The sequence below is a fragment of the Lissotriton vulgaris genome, chromosome 10, assembly GCF_964263255.1.
Source record: "Lissotriton vulgaris chromosome 10, aLisVul1.2, whole genome shotgun sequence".
NCBI classification, from domain to species: Eukaryota; Metazoa; Chordata; class Amphibia; order Caudata; family Salamandridae; genus Lissotriton; species Lissotriton vulgaris.
Genome location: NC_141698.1, coordinates 1,013,318,294 through 1,013,332,126, shown reverse-complemented (window position 1 = coordinate 1,013,332,126; position 13,833 = coordinate 1,013,318,294).

The window sequence follows — 13,833 nt, the reverse complement described above, 5'->3', positions numbered from 1 at the left end:
ATATCTGACAAGGTCTTCTCCTGGACACGGCGTCCAGGATCCAGACCGGAGCGAATTCCTCGCCGTTTCTCCACGGAGTAGCGTCCCCCAGGTATGATGACTGACTCCAAGATGGCCGCCCCTGGTCAACTCACGGCCCCCCTCCACACCAATTGCTAGGGCCCGCTAAGCTCCGGGGCCCCTAACAATGCTGACCGAGGTTTCCTACTGCCTCTAGGTGACCAGAGGAGACCTGGGACAGCCGCAAAACAGTGAGCAAGACCTGCGCATAGCCCAGCTCCTCTAACCAAATCTGCCTGGCCTCAAGATGGGCAAATCTGACTCTCCGAGATCCATCTTTATCTAAAGAGTGGATTGTTCCCCGTCATTAAATACATCCATCCGCTGCTAGGGCCATCAACTAAAATGAATCCATTCGGCCTTTTGCACACAATGAAGAGGAATTCTTGCCTCCACGCAACATCTCCGGCCAAAATACAGTGCTCCTAACGCTTTGCCCGTCTTTAGATAGCCGCCCTCAGCATCACAATGAATGCACCCAGCCCAAAAGACTGCTAAAGATATTGATGCACCCCGCTGATGTGCTCCCCCAACGGGAAAATAAAGCCACATAGAGAATGTCCCATGCAGCAAAACCCACTAAGGATTGGGTGTCCAGAATTTTAAAGATAAAAACCGGGACATTTCAAGAAAATAGAGGAAGGACTACAGTTGTACTCCAAGGGAGAACACAGAACGACAGCACTCTTTGGCAGAGAATTATAGAACAGGCAGTTAGTACATACATTAAATGCAATTGCTAAACCCAATAGCTTGTATGTCAATTAAACTGCTTTCTTGAAATACCTGCTAAATATCCCTGGTTTGTGAATTATAAAAAAATCTACTTGATCAGCACTTGCAGGACAATAAGGGACCGCCCAGTTGTCAACCCAACCTCCCTGACCCAACTTAAGAGGACTAGTTTTAACTCACCCCTAGTTCACCCGTCCAATCACACCAATTCATCCATGACTTCCTTTCAGACGCACAGGCCCCCCTCTTAGAAACCCTACAATGTCACCGGGCACGCTAATTCACTTCATCCAACCCATACCATCCCACTTGAAACCTCACAGCGTGAATTTCTTCGCTATTAGCTTCCCTCCCAACCTCTCTCTTAAAGCGAGAAGAAATTTCAAACAGAGACTGATTAGACAGCACCAAGAAACACTATTCACAGACACATATCACTGCTCCTTCAAACGGCAGATTAAGATGGATTTCATCTTCCACACTGAAAGACCAGATGACTGGACCAACAATTTCAGAACACAACTCTACATCTCTAAAACCACAACTATATAGCATAGCTGCAAACTAACAACTGCGCTCCCTAATCGCTTGTCAAGGGTCTGGATTACATCTGTGACCATCTACACTAACGGCACAGTCCTGATACAGGCAAAGAACGAGAACCTAGAGGTTTTCGACTCTCTCTTCCCCACACTCCGAGCCTCTCTTCTCCACCTGTCTTGACCCTTCCTGATCCTGTTCCCATCCCCAGACAACCTGCCAGACAACCTGCCACACCAGGAGAAGCAAACAATACCCACCTCGCCCTGCGACACCTCCTCCTGCCACCCCCGAGTCACCTCCCACTCGAGCGCCTTCACGAATCGTGATCTCAAACTCCCAAATCTCATGATCCACCCACCTCAACACCACGACCCCGCCCTGCCAACACCAACTTTTAACCACACTAGTACTTGCACAGACCCCAGGTGGTTGAAACCACGACAGGACCCAATGCACCCCCACCCAGGGTCCCAAAAGGAGACATCATGTTCTACACAAGTAGTAATAGGCAACATAACTTAAACACAACCCACACTTCTCAGGGATACCCTTCCCAAGATCCCTTCACCCCTGCCCAAGACATCATAGCAAAGCGTCTCGCTTTACTAGAAAGCCAGATAGAATTGATATCCCGGGGCCTGAATGAAATCCTTACCAACCTCGACAAGGCCTGAATGCCCCAGCAATCCCCCCCAGGGTGCCATCTCTGTCTAACTCCAATCACCATAAGTGCCCTACAGGGCCCTTAACGACCCCCGCAACACAGATACAGAGACCCTCAAGAAAGGATGCTGTGACCCTGTCACAGAAAACATTAGGAAACAAAGCCCCCACTCCCAGGCTACCGAGACGCATAAATACAGATAATGAGACCATGACACCAAGACCCACTAGAACCAAAGATGCAATGTCTTTCGAAGATCAGTCAATCTAGCCTCATCATACGACACACCTCTAACTAACTCCCCAAAATCCATGATCCAAGTGATCACAGGTTTCAGAAGAGACCATCCTTTCATGAATCCCCCTAGACCGCCCTTCCTCACCACCTTACCTGGGGCCCTCGCGGGAAAGAACCCGAGCAAAAAAGAGCTTTCCGCCAACTGCGTGCTCATTAACTGCAGATCGGCCTCTATGCATGCAACCGAACTAGCAGAAGCTATATCCTCTCACAGGACATTGACACTGCGTTCAACACAGAGACTTGGCTCAACAAGCTCTCCTCACCATGCTTAGAAATACTTATGCCCCCAGGTGTTTCCATTATTTACAAAGACAGAAAAGATCAACAAGGGGGAGGTGTAGCCATCATTCATAAGGACATCGCCATCATGGAATTGGACTCATACAAGTACAACACCTTTGAATGTCTTACCGCCAATATAAAGACTAAGGATGATGGAGCACATCTCTGACTCCTTCTCTATCACCCACCAGGCAACACCTCCACATTCGGGGAGCATTTGTCTGACCTGATTGCTCACTGCGCACTCAGGGATGCCAACAACCTAATTCTTGGTGCTCTAAGCCTTCGGTGGAATGAAGCGAACAACCTGCTAATTCAAACGTTATCCAATCTTCTTTGTGACAATATTTTAGCCCACCACCGCGCTGATGAAACACACTACAAAGGAGCAACCTTGGATGCCATCATCGCTCACCGAGACACAATTACAATGACCACATACTCCCAGTGGGCTGGTTGGACCATCACAGAATCTTATTTCACATCAAGCAAAAAATGCTTTCCGAGTCACCCGTGTAGAACCTCCCCAAGAGGGCTTGAAACCTCACCCAGATTCCCATGGTAGCCCTAGAAGAAAGGATAATCTTGCTCCTTCCCAACGACAACCTCTCCACAACCAAACTCACCTCTCTTTACAACTCAAATTTGGTGGCTATGCTTGACCAACTAGCTCCTCTAAAGCTAAAAAAAAGCTGAGCCATTCCGTCCAGGTCATTGTTCAACACTGACATTAACTCCGAAAGGAGACAATTAAGAGCCAAAGAAAGGAGCTGGAGGAATAACCCCACTACTATCCTCTGCGAACAACTCAAAACAGCTCGTAGGAAGTATAACAATCACATCAAGAACAAGAAATCCACGTTTTTCCGCTCCGCCCTGGACTGCGCAAAAATAGACCAAAGAGCTCTATAACATCATCAGGCAAGAAACCTCCAAGCCCACTACTTCCTCAATACAGGCATCCAAAGAACTCTGCGACAACTTCGCCAACTTCTTTAATGACAAGATTACTAAGATCGGACTCTTACTGGACACCAACAATACCCTCCCCACAAAGAGCAGCACGTACGGGGTGTATGATATCACCCCTTGTCCCTCTACCAAATTCTCGGTAAGCTTCCGCCCCATTCAGGAAATTTAGATAATCAATCTTATTTCCACCTCCAAACCCTCATCTCATGTCCTTGACCCTATTCCCCCCCAAGTGACCAAAAAGCTGAAGCACTCCCTAGCACCGTTCTTATGCACGTTCATAAACAGCTCCATGAAAGGCAGTCTGGAGTAGTTCCAGACTTCCTTAAAAGTAGGACAAGTCACGCCTTTGCTGAAAAAACCTGTTCTTGACATAAAGGATTTGAACTACTTTAGACCAGTCTCTAACCTTCCTCTTCTGTCCAAAATCCTACAAAGATGCATACTCCAGCAACTAACCCAACACTTGGACAACATCAACTTCCTGGACATCCATCAGTCTGACTTCAGAAAGAGCTGTAGCACTGAAACAGAGATCCTCAACATCATCGACGATATCCACAAATCACTAGACGCTGACCAATGCTGCCTCCTCATTCTCCTAGACCTATCGGCAGCATTCGACACTGTAGACCACAAACTTCTCATTAGGGCTCTCCAAGAAAGAGCCGAGGTGGTCATCCAATGGTTCTCTTCCTTCCTACACAATCTTACTCTAAAAATCAGAATCAAAAACTTTACATCCGACCTTCACTGAGTCACCAAGGGTGTCCCTCAAGGCTCAGTGCTCTCCCCGCAACTCTCCAACATCTACATGGAACCTCTCACCAATCTACTAAAGAAAGCCAACATCCGCTTCCATCTTTATGCTGACGATACCCAGATCTACCTGAAAACCGCCTCCATCAGAGACATTCAAAGACTCAATGACGTACTGAGAGAAGTTCAGCACTGGCTGTCATGTAATCACCTTAAATTAAACCCCAACAAAACCGAATTACTCCTCATCTCGAACAAAGAGGAGAACCTCCAAATTGCGGAATGGCTTACAGCTGTTGATGCGCTCAATGGGAAACTCACCCTGGTCGACTCTGTCAAGTCACTAGGCATCCCACTAGACCAGAAACTGGACATGACAGTACACATCAAGAACTAAGCTAAGAGCGCTTTCCTTAACTTAAAGCTACTAAGCAAAATAAAACTTTTCATTCCGCCCAGTGATCTCAAACAGCCCACCCGAGCATTGGTGTTGTCAAGACTGGACTATGGGAATGCTGTCCTCTCAGAAATAGCAAAATCACATCTGGCTCCCCTCAAAACAACTCTCAATGCGGCAGCCAGAATGGTCAACGAAATCAAGAAATTCGATCATATTTCTTCTGCACTCAAGGAACTTAAGTGGCTCCCAGTCGAAATGTGGGTTAACTTTAGAACAGCCTGCCTCCTACACAAAGCCCTGCACACCAGCAAACCCGAATACTTGGCGGCCAAACTCAAAAAAACTGGTCAGACCAGGAACCTCAGAAGCTCAAACTCCCTCCTACTCATCCCGCTGAAAATGAGAAAACAAAAAACTGCAACACAATCCTTTGCCGGGAGCGCGCCTAAAATCTGGAACTCTATCCCCCACCCCCCCCCCCCCCCCCCCACATCTGAACTATTCCTTCTTCTGCAAAATTCGAAAGCCAGCTCAAAACCCTGTTCCCGACAGGGGCAGTCGGAGCGGGAAAACAGACACCTCGCGCTGCTTCGACTCCTTATCCTTAAGACTCCAAATCAGATCTCCCCAACATCGACCTGCACTGCTAATTGGTTTTTTTTTTGTAATTCAATGCAGCGAATTTGTTGCAGAGTGCTCCGACACCCTCGGGTCAGGCCAGCGCTATATAAAACTTCTTAAATAAAAAAATTAATAAATCTGTGCCGCTGGTCTCTCAACTTGGGACAGAGTACAACTCCCTCCACTGACCCATCTTGCACTTTAGTGGGGAATAGGTTGGGCACTAGTTCATAATCTTCCTCCATTCCCTCATCAGTGACCAGTAACATAGTTATATCTGCCCTGTCATTGTGGGGTTTTAATCTGTTCACATGCAAGACCCTATGAGGGTACCTGTGGGTGCCATATCAGCAAAATAGGTAGCCTCACCCTTCTTTTCTAAGATTGGATAGGGACCACTCCACTTGTCATGGATGACCCTGGAAGACACAGGCTCCAACACCCACGCTGATTGACCTGGAGTATACTCAGGCATAGTAGCCTTCTGACCATACAAGTGCTTTCATGACCTGCTGACTAGCTTCCAGTTTCCTGCTTGCCTTATATATGTACTCTGCCATTCTTAATGTCAGGTCTAGCACATAATCAAGCACACTGCCCTTTGCTTCTTTGAGAGGCTTCTCTAGAGACTCTCACAGCAGTCACAATGGCCCCATCAAAGGGTGTCCAAGCAACAACTGAAAAGGACTGAAATCAACCCCATTCTGTAAAACCTTCCTGTAGGCAAACAGCAGGCATGGGAGGAAAACATCCCATCTCCTCCTGAGTTTCTCTGACAACCCATTTATCATGCCCTTCATGGTCTTGGTGAACCTCTCAACTAGACTGTTTGTTTGTGGGCGATAGGGGGTGGTGAACTTGTACTTTACACCACACTCATCCTACATAGGAGTCAAACAGTTGGACAGAAAATGGGTGCCTCTACTCTAGCTGACACCACCTCTTTCAGAAAACCCACTCTGGTGAATACACAAAGCAATGTGTATTCACCACTGTAGCCACTGTAGGAGCAACTTTTAAGAGGGATTGCTTCAGGGTACCAAGTAGCATGGACCACTACCACCAAGATGTATCTATTCCATGATGCAGTAGGTGGTTCCAGGGGACCAACAATGTCCATCCCCACCCTTTCAAAAACGAACCCCAATCACTGGCAGGGCAGTGGTATTAGGGGAACCTTTGTCTTGCCCCCTGCCTTGCCACTGGCCTAACAGGTGACAGAGGAGCTGTAAAACTCTTTTACCTTTTCAGACATATGGAGTCAGTAGAAATGGTTCACCAACTGGTTCCGTGTTGTTGTCTGTCCCAAATGTCCTGCCAAGGGGATATCATGGCCCAAGGTCAGAAGGACCTCTCTGTACTTCTGGGGTACCACCAACCTCCGGGTGGCCCAGTCCTTGAGGTTTCTGGCCTCAGTATAGAGCAGTCCATCTTCCCAGTAGATTCTGTGAAACTCACTGTCATCCCCTTCTTCCTCTTTAGAGGCAATCTGCCTCAAGCTCTCAAGGGTGGGACAGTCTCTCTGTCCCTCACTGAACTCTTCCTGGAGGGTCGACCCGCTCCTGTCAGTAATGCCAAATCTGACAGCTCTGATAGAGATGGCATCCCTACCTCAGAGTCCAGATGCTCCCCATCAGGGTTAGATTCTTCCTGCACCTCTGGAGTTACATGGGCGGGCTTATCAGGCCCAGTTCCCTTGTCCTGCGATACTTGGCCCTTTCTTCCAGGGTCCAAGTGTCCCGCCTTTCCCTTCTGGATAGTCTGTGACCTAGTCACAACACATACCCACTCAGGGACAGTCACGGCAGGCATGGCTCGCAGGTGGGGGGATTGAGCGTGCGGGGTTATTCGGGGGTTATGATCGCGGAATGGAGCTGAACAAAAACTAAATAAATAAATAGCTTACATTTCCGCGGGTCTCCCGTCTTCTCTGCTCCTGCTCTCCTGTTTCTGACTTCAGGAACAGGAAGCAGGCAGCCAGGCTCCCTCCCCTCAGCCAATCACAATGCTACAGTGCAGTGCTGTGATTAGTCTGAGGGCCATGACACGGCACTCAGCCAGGGGCTGTAGGGGTGGCCCTGTTCTTCATGCAGGCTGTCATACAGCCTGCATGGAGCAGGAGGAAAGTGCACATGACTTGTTTGGGGAGCCCGAGTGGGCCGACCAAACAGTCACTGCACACTTAGGAGTGGACAAACCACTCCTGTCCTGCTCCGTGAGCAGAGCAGAGCAGCCCCACCCACCCGCCCGCCTGCTAAGCAACAGGAAACAAAATAATAATAACTGCAAGATATTATCATTTTATGTTTTTGTTTTCTGTACTGCTTGAAAGCAGCGGGGCAACGCTCCTCTGCTATAGTGGAGGAGCTACCACTGCTCAGGGAGCTCCAATATTTTCATATGGAGACCCTTCTCCACTTCTGACCACTCAGATGATTCAAGGTCATTACCCAGTAAACACTGGACTGCAAGCACAGGAGACACAGCTACCTTCATGGAGCCTGGCTCACCTCCCGATTCCAGATCCACCACAGCCATTGGATGGAGTTTGGTAGTGCTGTCTGCATCAGTCACCTGGATAAATTCTAATGCCCAGATGCATCAAACTTCTTTTTTGCGAATCCTAATTTGCGAAAATTACCGAATCGCAAATTAGGATTCGCAAAATGGTATGCATCATTATTTTCGCATTTTTTTTGCAATTCGGTAAAAATCGCAATTTTTACCGAATCGCAAAAAAAATGCGATTTGGAAAATGCGAATTCGCAATTCCCATTGAAATGCCCATAGGAATGAATGGGAATTGCGAATTCGCAATTTCAAAATCGCAATTCACCAAAGCATTCCAAGGGTGGAGAGGGGGGTCCAAATGACCCCCCCCTGCACCCATGAAATGCACTTTTAGCTATAAGTTACATACACACATGTCCTAAGGACATGTGTGTCTGTAACTTAACAGTTTAAAAAATGCATTTTTGTGCATTATTAAACATTTTTGCAAATTACCACGAGGTTCAAACTCGTGGTAATTTGCACTTGCTATTTTGAAATTCGCAAATTTTTAAACAATGATGCATTGCATTTAAGGAATCGCAAAATTGCGATTCCTTAAATGCAATCGCATTTTAGAAATTCGCAAAATTAGCGATTTTGGACAAAATCTAATGATGCATATCAACAAGCATTTTTGGAGTCGCAAACGGCCGATTTTAAGGAATCGCACCGTTTGCGATTCCAAAAATGGTTGATGCATCTGGGCAATACTCTCTAAGAGCAAAGACGCCTCGGCATTCATGCACTCCATAAATATATTACTTACTTACCCGACCCAGGGGCACTAAGGTTGCTTTTACCACCTGCATACCCCTCTCTGAGGTATCACTCTCCACCCCCACACTTACACTGGCAATCCCTGGGCATGGCCCCTCAGGGGGAAGCTTCTTGGTGCAGACAGCATCTCCCTTTTTGTGCCCTGGTGGTTACAGTTAAAACACATACCCACCTTGGAAGGATCAAAGAACCTACCATTCTTTCCCTGATACTCCCTTCCTTTGAATTTGGGTTGGCTTGCCTTCCCCCCATTCAGGTGGGTCTTTGGAGGATTCCTTCTGTTTTGAACTTCTCTTCCCTGGTCTTTTCCCTTGGGAGGGACCTGTCCTGCCCTAATGGACTTAAACAACCCAGTCTTCCTAATCTTGTTGGAACCAGGCAGTCCCTAAGCCTAAACTGTTCCCTAAGATTAGCCATCCTGAACTTAGACAGTTTAGCCAGGTCTAACTCCATGGTTCCCTAGTTTTGGGTCTCAACAACTAGCACCACAGACATAGAACAATTTGGAAAAATGAAAACAATGGATTAAAAACAGTTTAGTCCAAATTCCAAAAATCAAACTCAAACGTTTTGTTCTCAAACAATTTAGAGGATTTTTAAAAACTTTAATTCACATTACTGAAAGGTGTACTTTTTAAACACAAGTCCTCATCCCACCGCTGTCCGCAAATGTTGGAAAGTGAGTTATTAGCAGTGGTAAATATATGTCTACCACTGGCAATAAGACCACTAACACAATATAGGGCTCAGTATAGGTCTTAAAAAATTAATCCCATGCCCATCCTTGGCAGCTTGACTGCAAGCAGGCAGGCTTAACTTCAAAGACAGGTTCTAAAGCATTTAAAACACTAATTCAGTCAATAAATAAGACACAACACATAATAAAAATTCAATACTAATGTATAAAATAGGAAATATTTGTATATTTAAAATGACACTAAAACAAAAAAATCCAATAAAGGGAACCTGAGATATGAAATTTTAAAGATTTGGCACTATATAGTACATAGAAACTTATATCGCTTATTGGGACATCTGGTCGCGCTAGACTGGGAAAAGGTCAAAGTTTCAGGCCAACTACGATGGAGCCCAGCGCGGCTCCCCCTCGTGGTAGGTCTTCATCAAAGTTTTTACCTTCTATCTTAGAAACTTTTCTGGAGCTTTTCTTCCCAGGGGCCCTTGAAGTTCTCAGCCAGTTTGGATTCGGTGAGGGTGCACCGGCTTGCCTTGCGACAAGCTCCTAGTCAAACTTGTGGAGGTCCGACCTCCGGCGCTTTCCACTGGAACAAACTAGAGATCTAGGCCTGCTTGCGGTTGAAGGTGGGCGGCTTGATACTCATGGTTGGCTCCGGCCACCTTTTCTACGTTCGGATTTAGAAACTTTTACGCAACTTTTTCTTGCGTGGTATCTCAATACTCTTCACCAGACCAGATTCAGTGCGGGTTTGCCGGCTTATGTTTCAGCCAACTCACCGTCAAACTCTGGAAATCGGACCTCTGGAGCTTTTCAGCAGGACGAACCTGGACGGCAGGCTTGCTCACAGTTGAGGGCTGTTGGCTTGGCTGACCAGGTTGAGTTGGTCCACTTATGGAACTTTTTTTCAAAGTTGCTCCAAACTTCTTCCAACTTCTGGAACTTCTTTCTGAAGTTCCATTAAGGGTCTAAAAGTGGTCAAAAAGTATGCCAGTGGTCTGGAAACTCCAGGATGCTCCTTGAAAGTTTGGGACTTCAATTCCCACAATCCACTTGGACAAAACTCTTACAAATCCACTGGTAGTAAACCAGGCTGGGGATTCTTGGTTGTGATAGTACAGGTGAGCTCTGTTATCCTGTAGCTAGCAGGGAGTCTACTCTGTAGTCCTTTTGAAGCAGGTTTGATCCACAGGGCTGCAGTTCCAGATTGTGCAGCAAGCACAGTTAGTCAGAGTGCAGGGCCTGGTTGGTGCAATCAGCAGATCTGAGAGGCTCTGCCCCCTCAGATATGTATTCCAAGTTCTCTGGGCCAAGCAGGAGGACACTCCTGTCTAATGAGCTGCAGGGCAACGCCCCAGGGTATGACCACATCCTCCAAAGTGTGGCACTATAGTCTCCCAGAGAGCACCATTTCTCCAAAATTCAATATGGCTGATTTTCCAGCAGAGAGAGAAGAGCTAACTAAACCAGTCTACAGGAGGGCTTATCTATATAATTTTCCTCCCTTTTGGAGCTACAAATTCCTTCTCTAAGACTGCTATCTGGTTGGGGCAGAGGGTAGAAGTGGAAATGAAACTGGTTTCTCCAGCCGGTTCCCTCCTTCCTTTAAGAACATTATTTAATACCCCTACCCTGGGACTCCTATGCCCAACACCTTCTCCCACCAGAAGGGCTCTTCAAAGCAGCCTGTCTAATCCACTTAACTCTGGCCAATCAAGTTAGAGCATAAGAAGGCTGAATTTTGGCTTACAGACAAGAAAGTTATAACTTCTTTCTGTACATTTTAGAATAAATTCAACAATAGCATATTTGGGATTTATCAATACCAATCTACTGAGTCCTTGAATTATATTTATATGACACCCCTTTCTTTAGTTATCAATCAATAACTTCCTGCCATGTTAACCTATGTGGCTGGGGGTCTGCATTTGGGAAATTGAACTGGGCAATTTCTCCACCATCCGGGCTTATAAAACATATTTTATAAGGACCCTGCCTATATCCACTAGACCCCCCACCCCTGGAACGGATCACTAAAGAATATCGATGGACAGAATATCGACCTACAGAAATATCAACGCTGGAATATCGAAGGCAAGTATATCGACACCCTATCTACAACATTGTAAGTACAAAAATATCGGAAAAAAATATTGATGTTAAAAATATCGTAATTAAAAATATCATTTTTTCTGTAAAACAAAAAGTAAAATAAAGTAAATAATACTTATAAATAAAATAAACATATTTAAACATATTTAATAATGTTTACAATTAATAAATAATACATATTTAATAATACAACTTTAATTAAAAATATACATACAATATATAATATATACTTACTTAATAACAATTTTTAATAATTATTTTAAATACTTATAAATTATTAAAAAATACTATCAATTACAAATACATCTACACACATAAAATAAAACATAAATAAAAATAAATATTATATTTAATACATTAAAATAATTAAATATACTTGCAATATTTTTTAAGTTAATTAAATACAACATTTCTAAAAAAATACAAAAAATATTAAATACATAAATAAATAAAACTACTATTTAAAGTTTTAAAAAACTACAGTAATGAAAACATTGGATAGCGTAGAACAAAAAATTACTATTCCCACTACAGAAAATTCAACAGTAGGGAAAGCGTTAAATACCGTAGGGGTAAAAATTACTATTCCCACTCCAGAGAGTGCAACAGTAGGAGAAACGTTGGATAGCGTAGGGGTAAAAATTACTATTCCCACTCCAGAGAGTGCAACAGTGGGGAAAGAGTGGGATAGCGAAAGGGTAAAAAATACTATTCCCACTCCAGAGAGTGCAACAGTAGGGAAAGCATTGGATAGCGTAAGGGTAAAAAATACTATTCCCACTCCAGAGAGTGCAACAGTAGGGAAAGCATTGGATAGCGTAAGGGTAAAAAATACTATTCCCACTCCAGAGAGTGCAACAGTAGGGAAAGCATTGGATAGCGTAGGGGTAAAAATTACTATTTCCACTCCAGAGAGTGCAACAGTATGGAAAGCATTGGATAGCGGGTGGGTAAAAATTACTATTCCAACTCCAGAGAGTGAAACAGTAGGGAAAACTTTGGATAGCATACGGGTATAAATTACTATTCCCACTCCAGACAGTGCAACGGTAGAGAAAGCGTTGGATAGCATAGGGGTAAAAATTACAATTTCCACTCCAGAGAGTGCAAAAGAAGGAAAAGCGTTGGATAGCGGGTGGGTAAAAATTAATATTCCCACTCCAGGGAGTGCAACAGTAGGGAAAGCGTTGGATATCGTAGGGGTAAAATTTACTATTCACACTCCAGTGAGTGCAACAGTAGGTAAAGCGTTGGATAGCGGGTGGGTACAAATTACTATTCCAACTCTATAGAGTGAAACAGTAGGGAAAGCGTTGTATAGCGTACGGGTAAAAAAAAAATTACTATTTGCACTCCAGTGAAAGCAACAGTAGGGAAAGCGTTGGATAGTGGGTGGGTAAAAATTTCTAATCCCACTCCAGTGAGTGCAACAGTAGGGAAAGCGTTGGATAGCGTAGGGGTAAAATTAGTATTCCCACTCCAGTGAGAGCAACAGTAGGGAAAGCGTTGGATAGCGGGTGGGTAAAAATTACTATTCCCACTCCAGTGAGTGTAACCGTAGAGAAAACGTTGGATAGAGTAGGGGTAAAAATTACTATTCCCACACCAGTGAGTGCAACAGAAGGGAAAGCGTTGGATAGCATAGAAATTAAATATAACATACTTATAAATAATTTTTGTATTTAAAATAAATCATAATTTAAATTTAAACAACTCAACATCATTTACAAATACCCATTAATAATTATAAAAAACATAATTACAATTGAATAATTGATTAACAATAAATTAACAATAAATACCAATAAATATTAATTAATAAATATTAGTTACCAGATAATAAATATTAAAAAATAAAAGATTTTTCTAAAAAAACAACATTTTAATGAATAAAAATTGATTAGCAATTTAAAAAAACTTAAACAATAAAATTATTTTTTATACCAAAATATACTTTTTGTAAAACATTAATTACCAATTAATAAAAAATAATTTCCAGATAAAAAATAATAATTACAAATTAAAAAAATTAATTACCAATTAAAAAATGATTACCAATTACAAACATTAATTACCAATTACAAACATTAATTACCAATTCACAAAATTAATTACCAATTACAAACATTGATTACCAATTAAAAAGTTAATTAACAATTAAAAAATGTAATTGCCAATTATTAATTAATTGAAAATAATTTAATTATGAATACCAAAAAATAAAAATAAATAATTACTTAATTACAATTAAAATACTTCCCACCCAATTCCCCTATAAACCTGCTACCCGCTACAGAACTTACATCCAAAAATTTATTAATAACTCCTAAAAATTAATAATTAATTTACTAATATTAAATT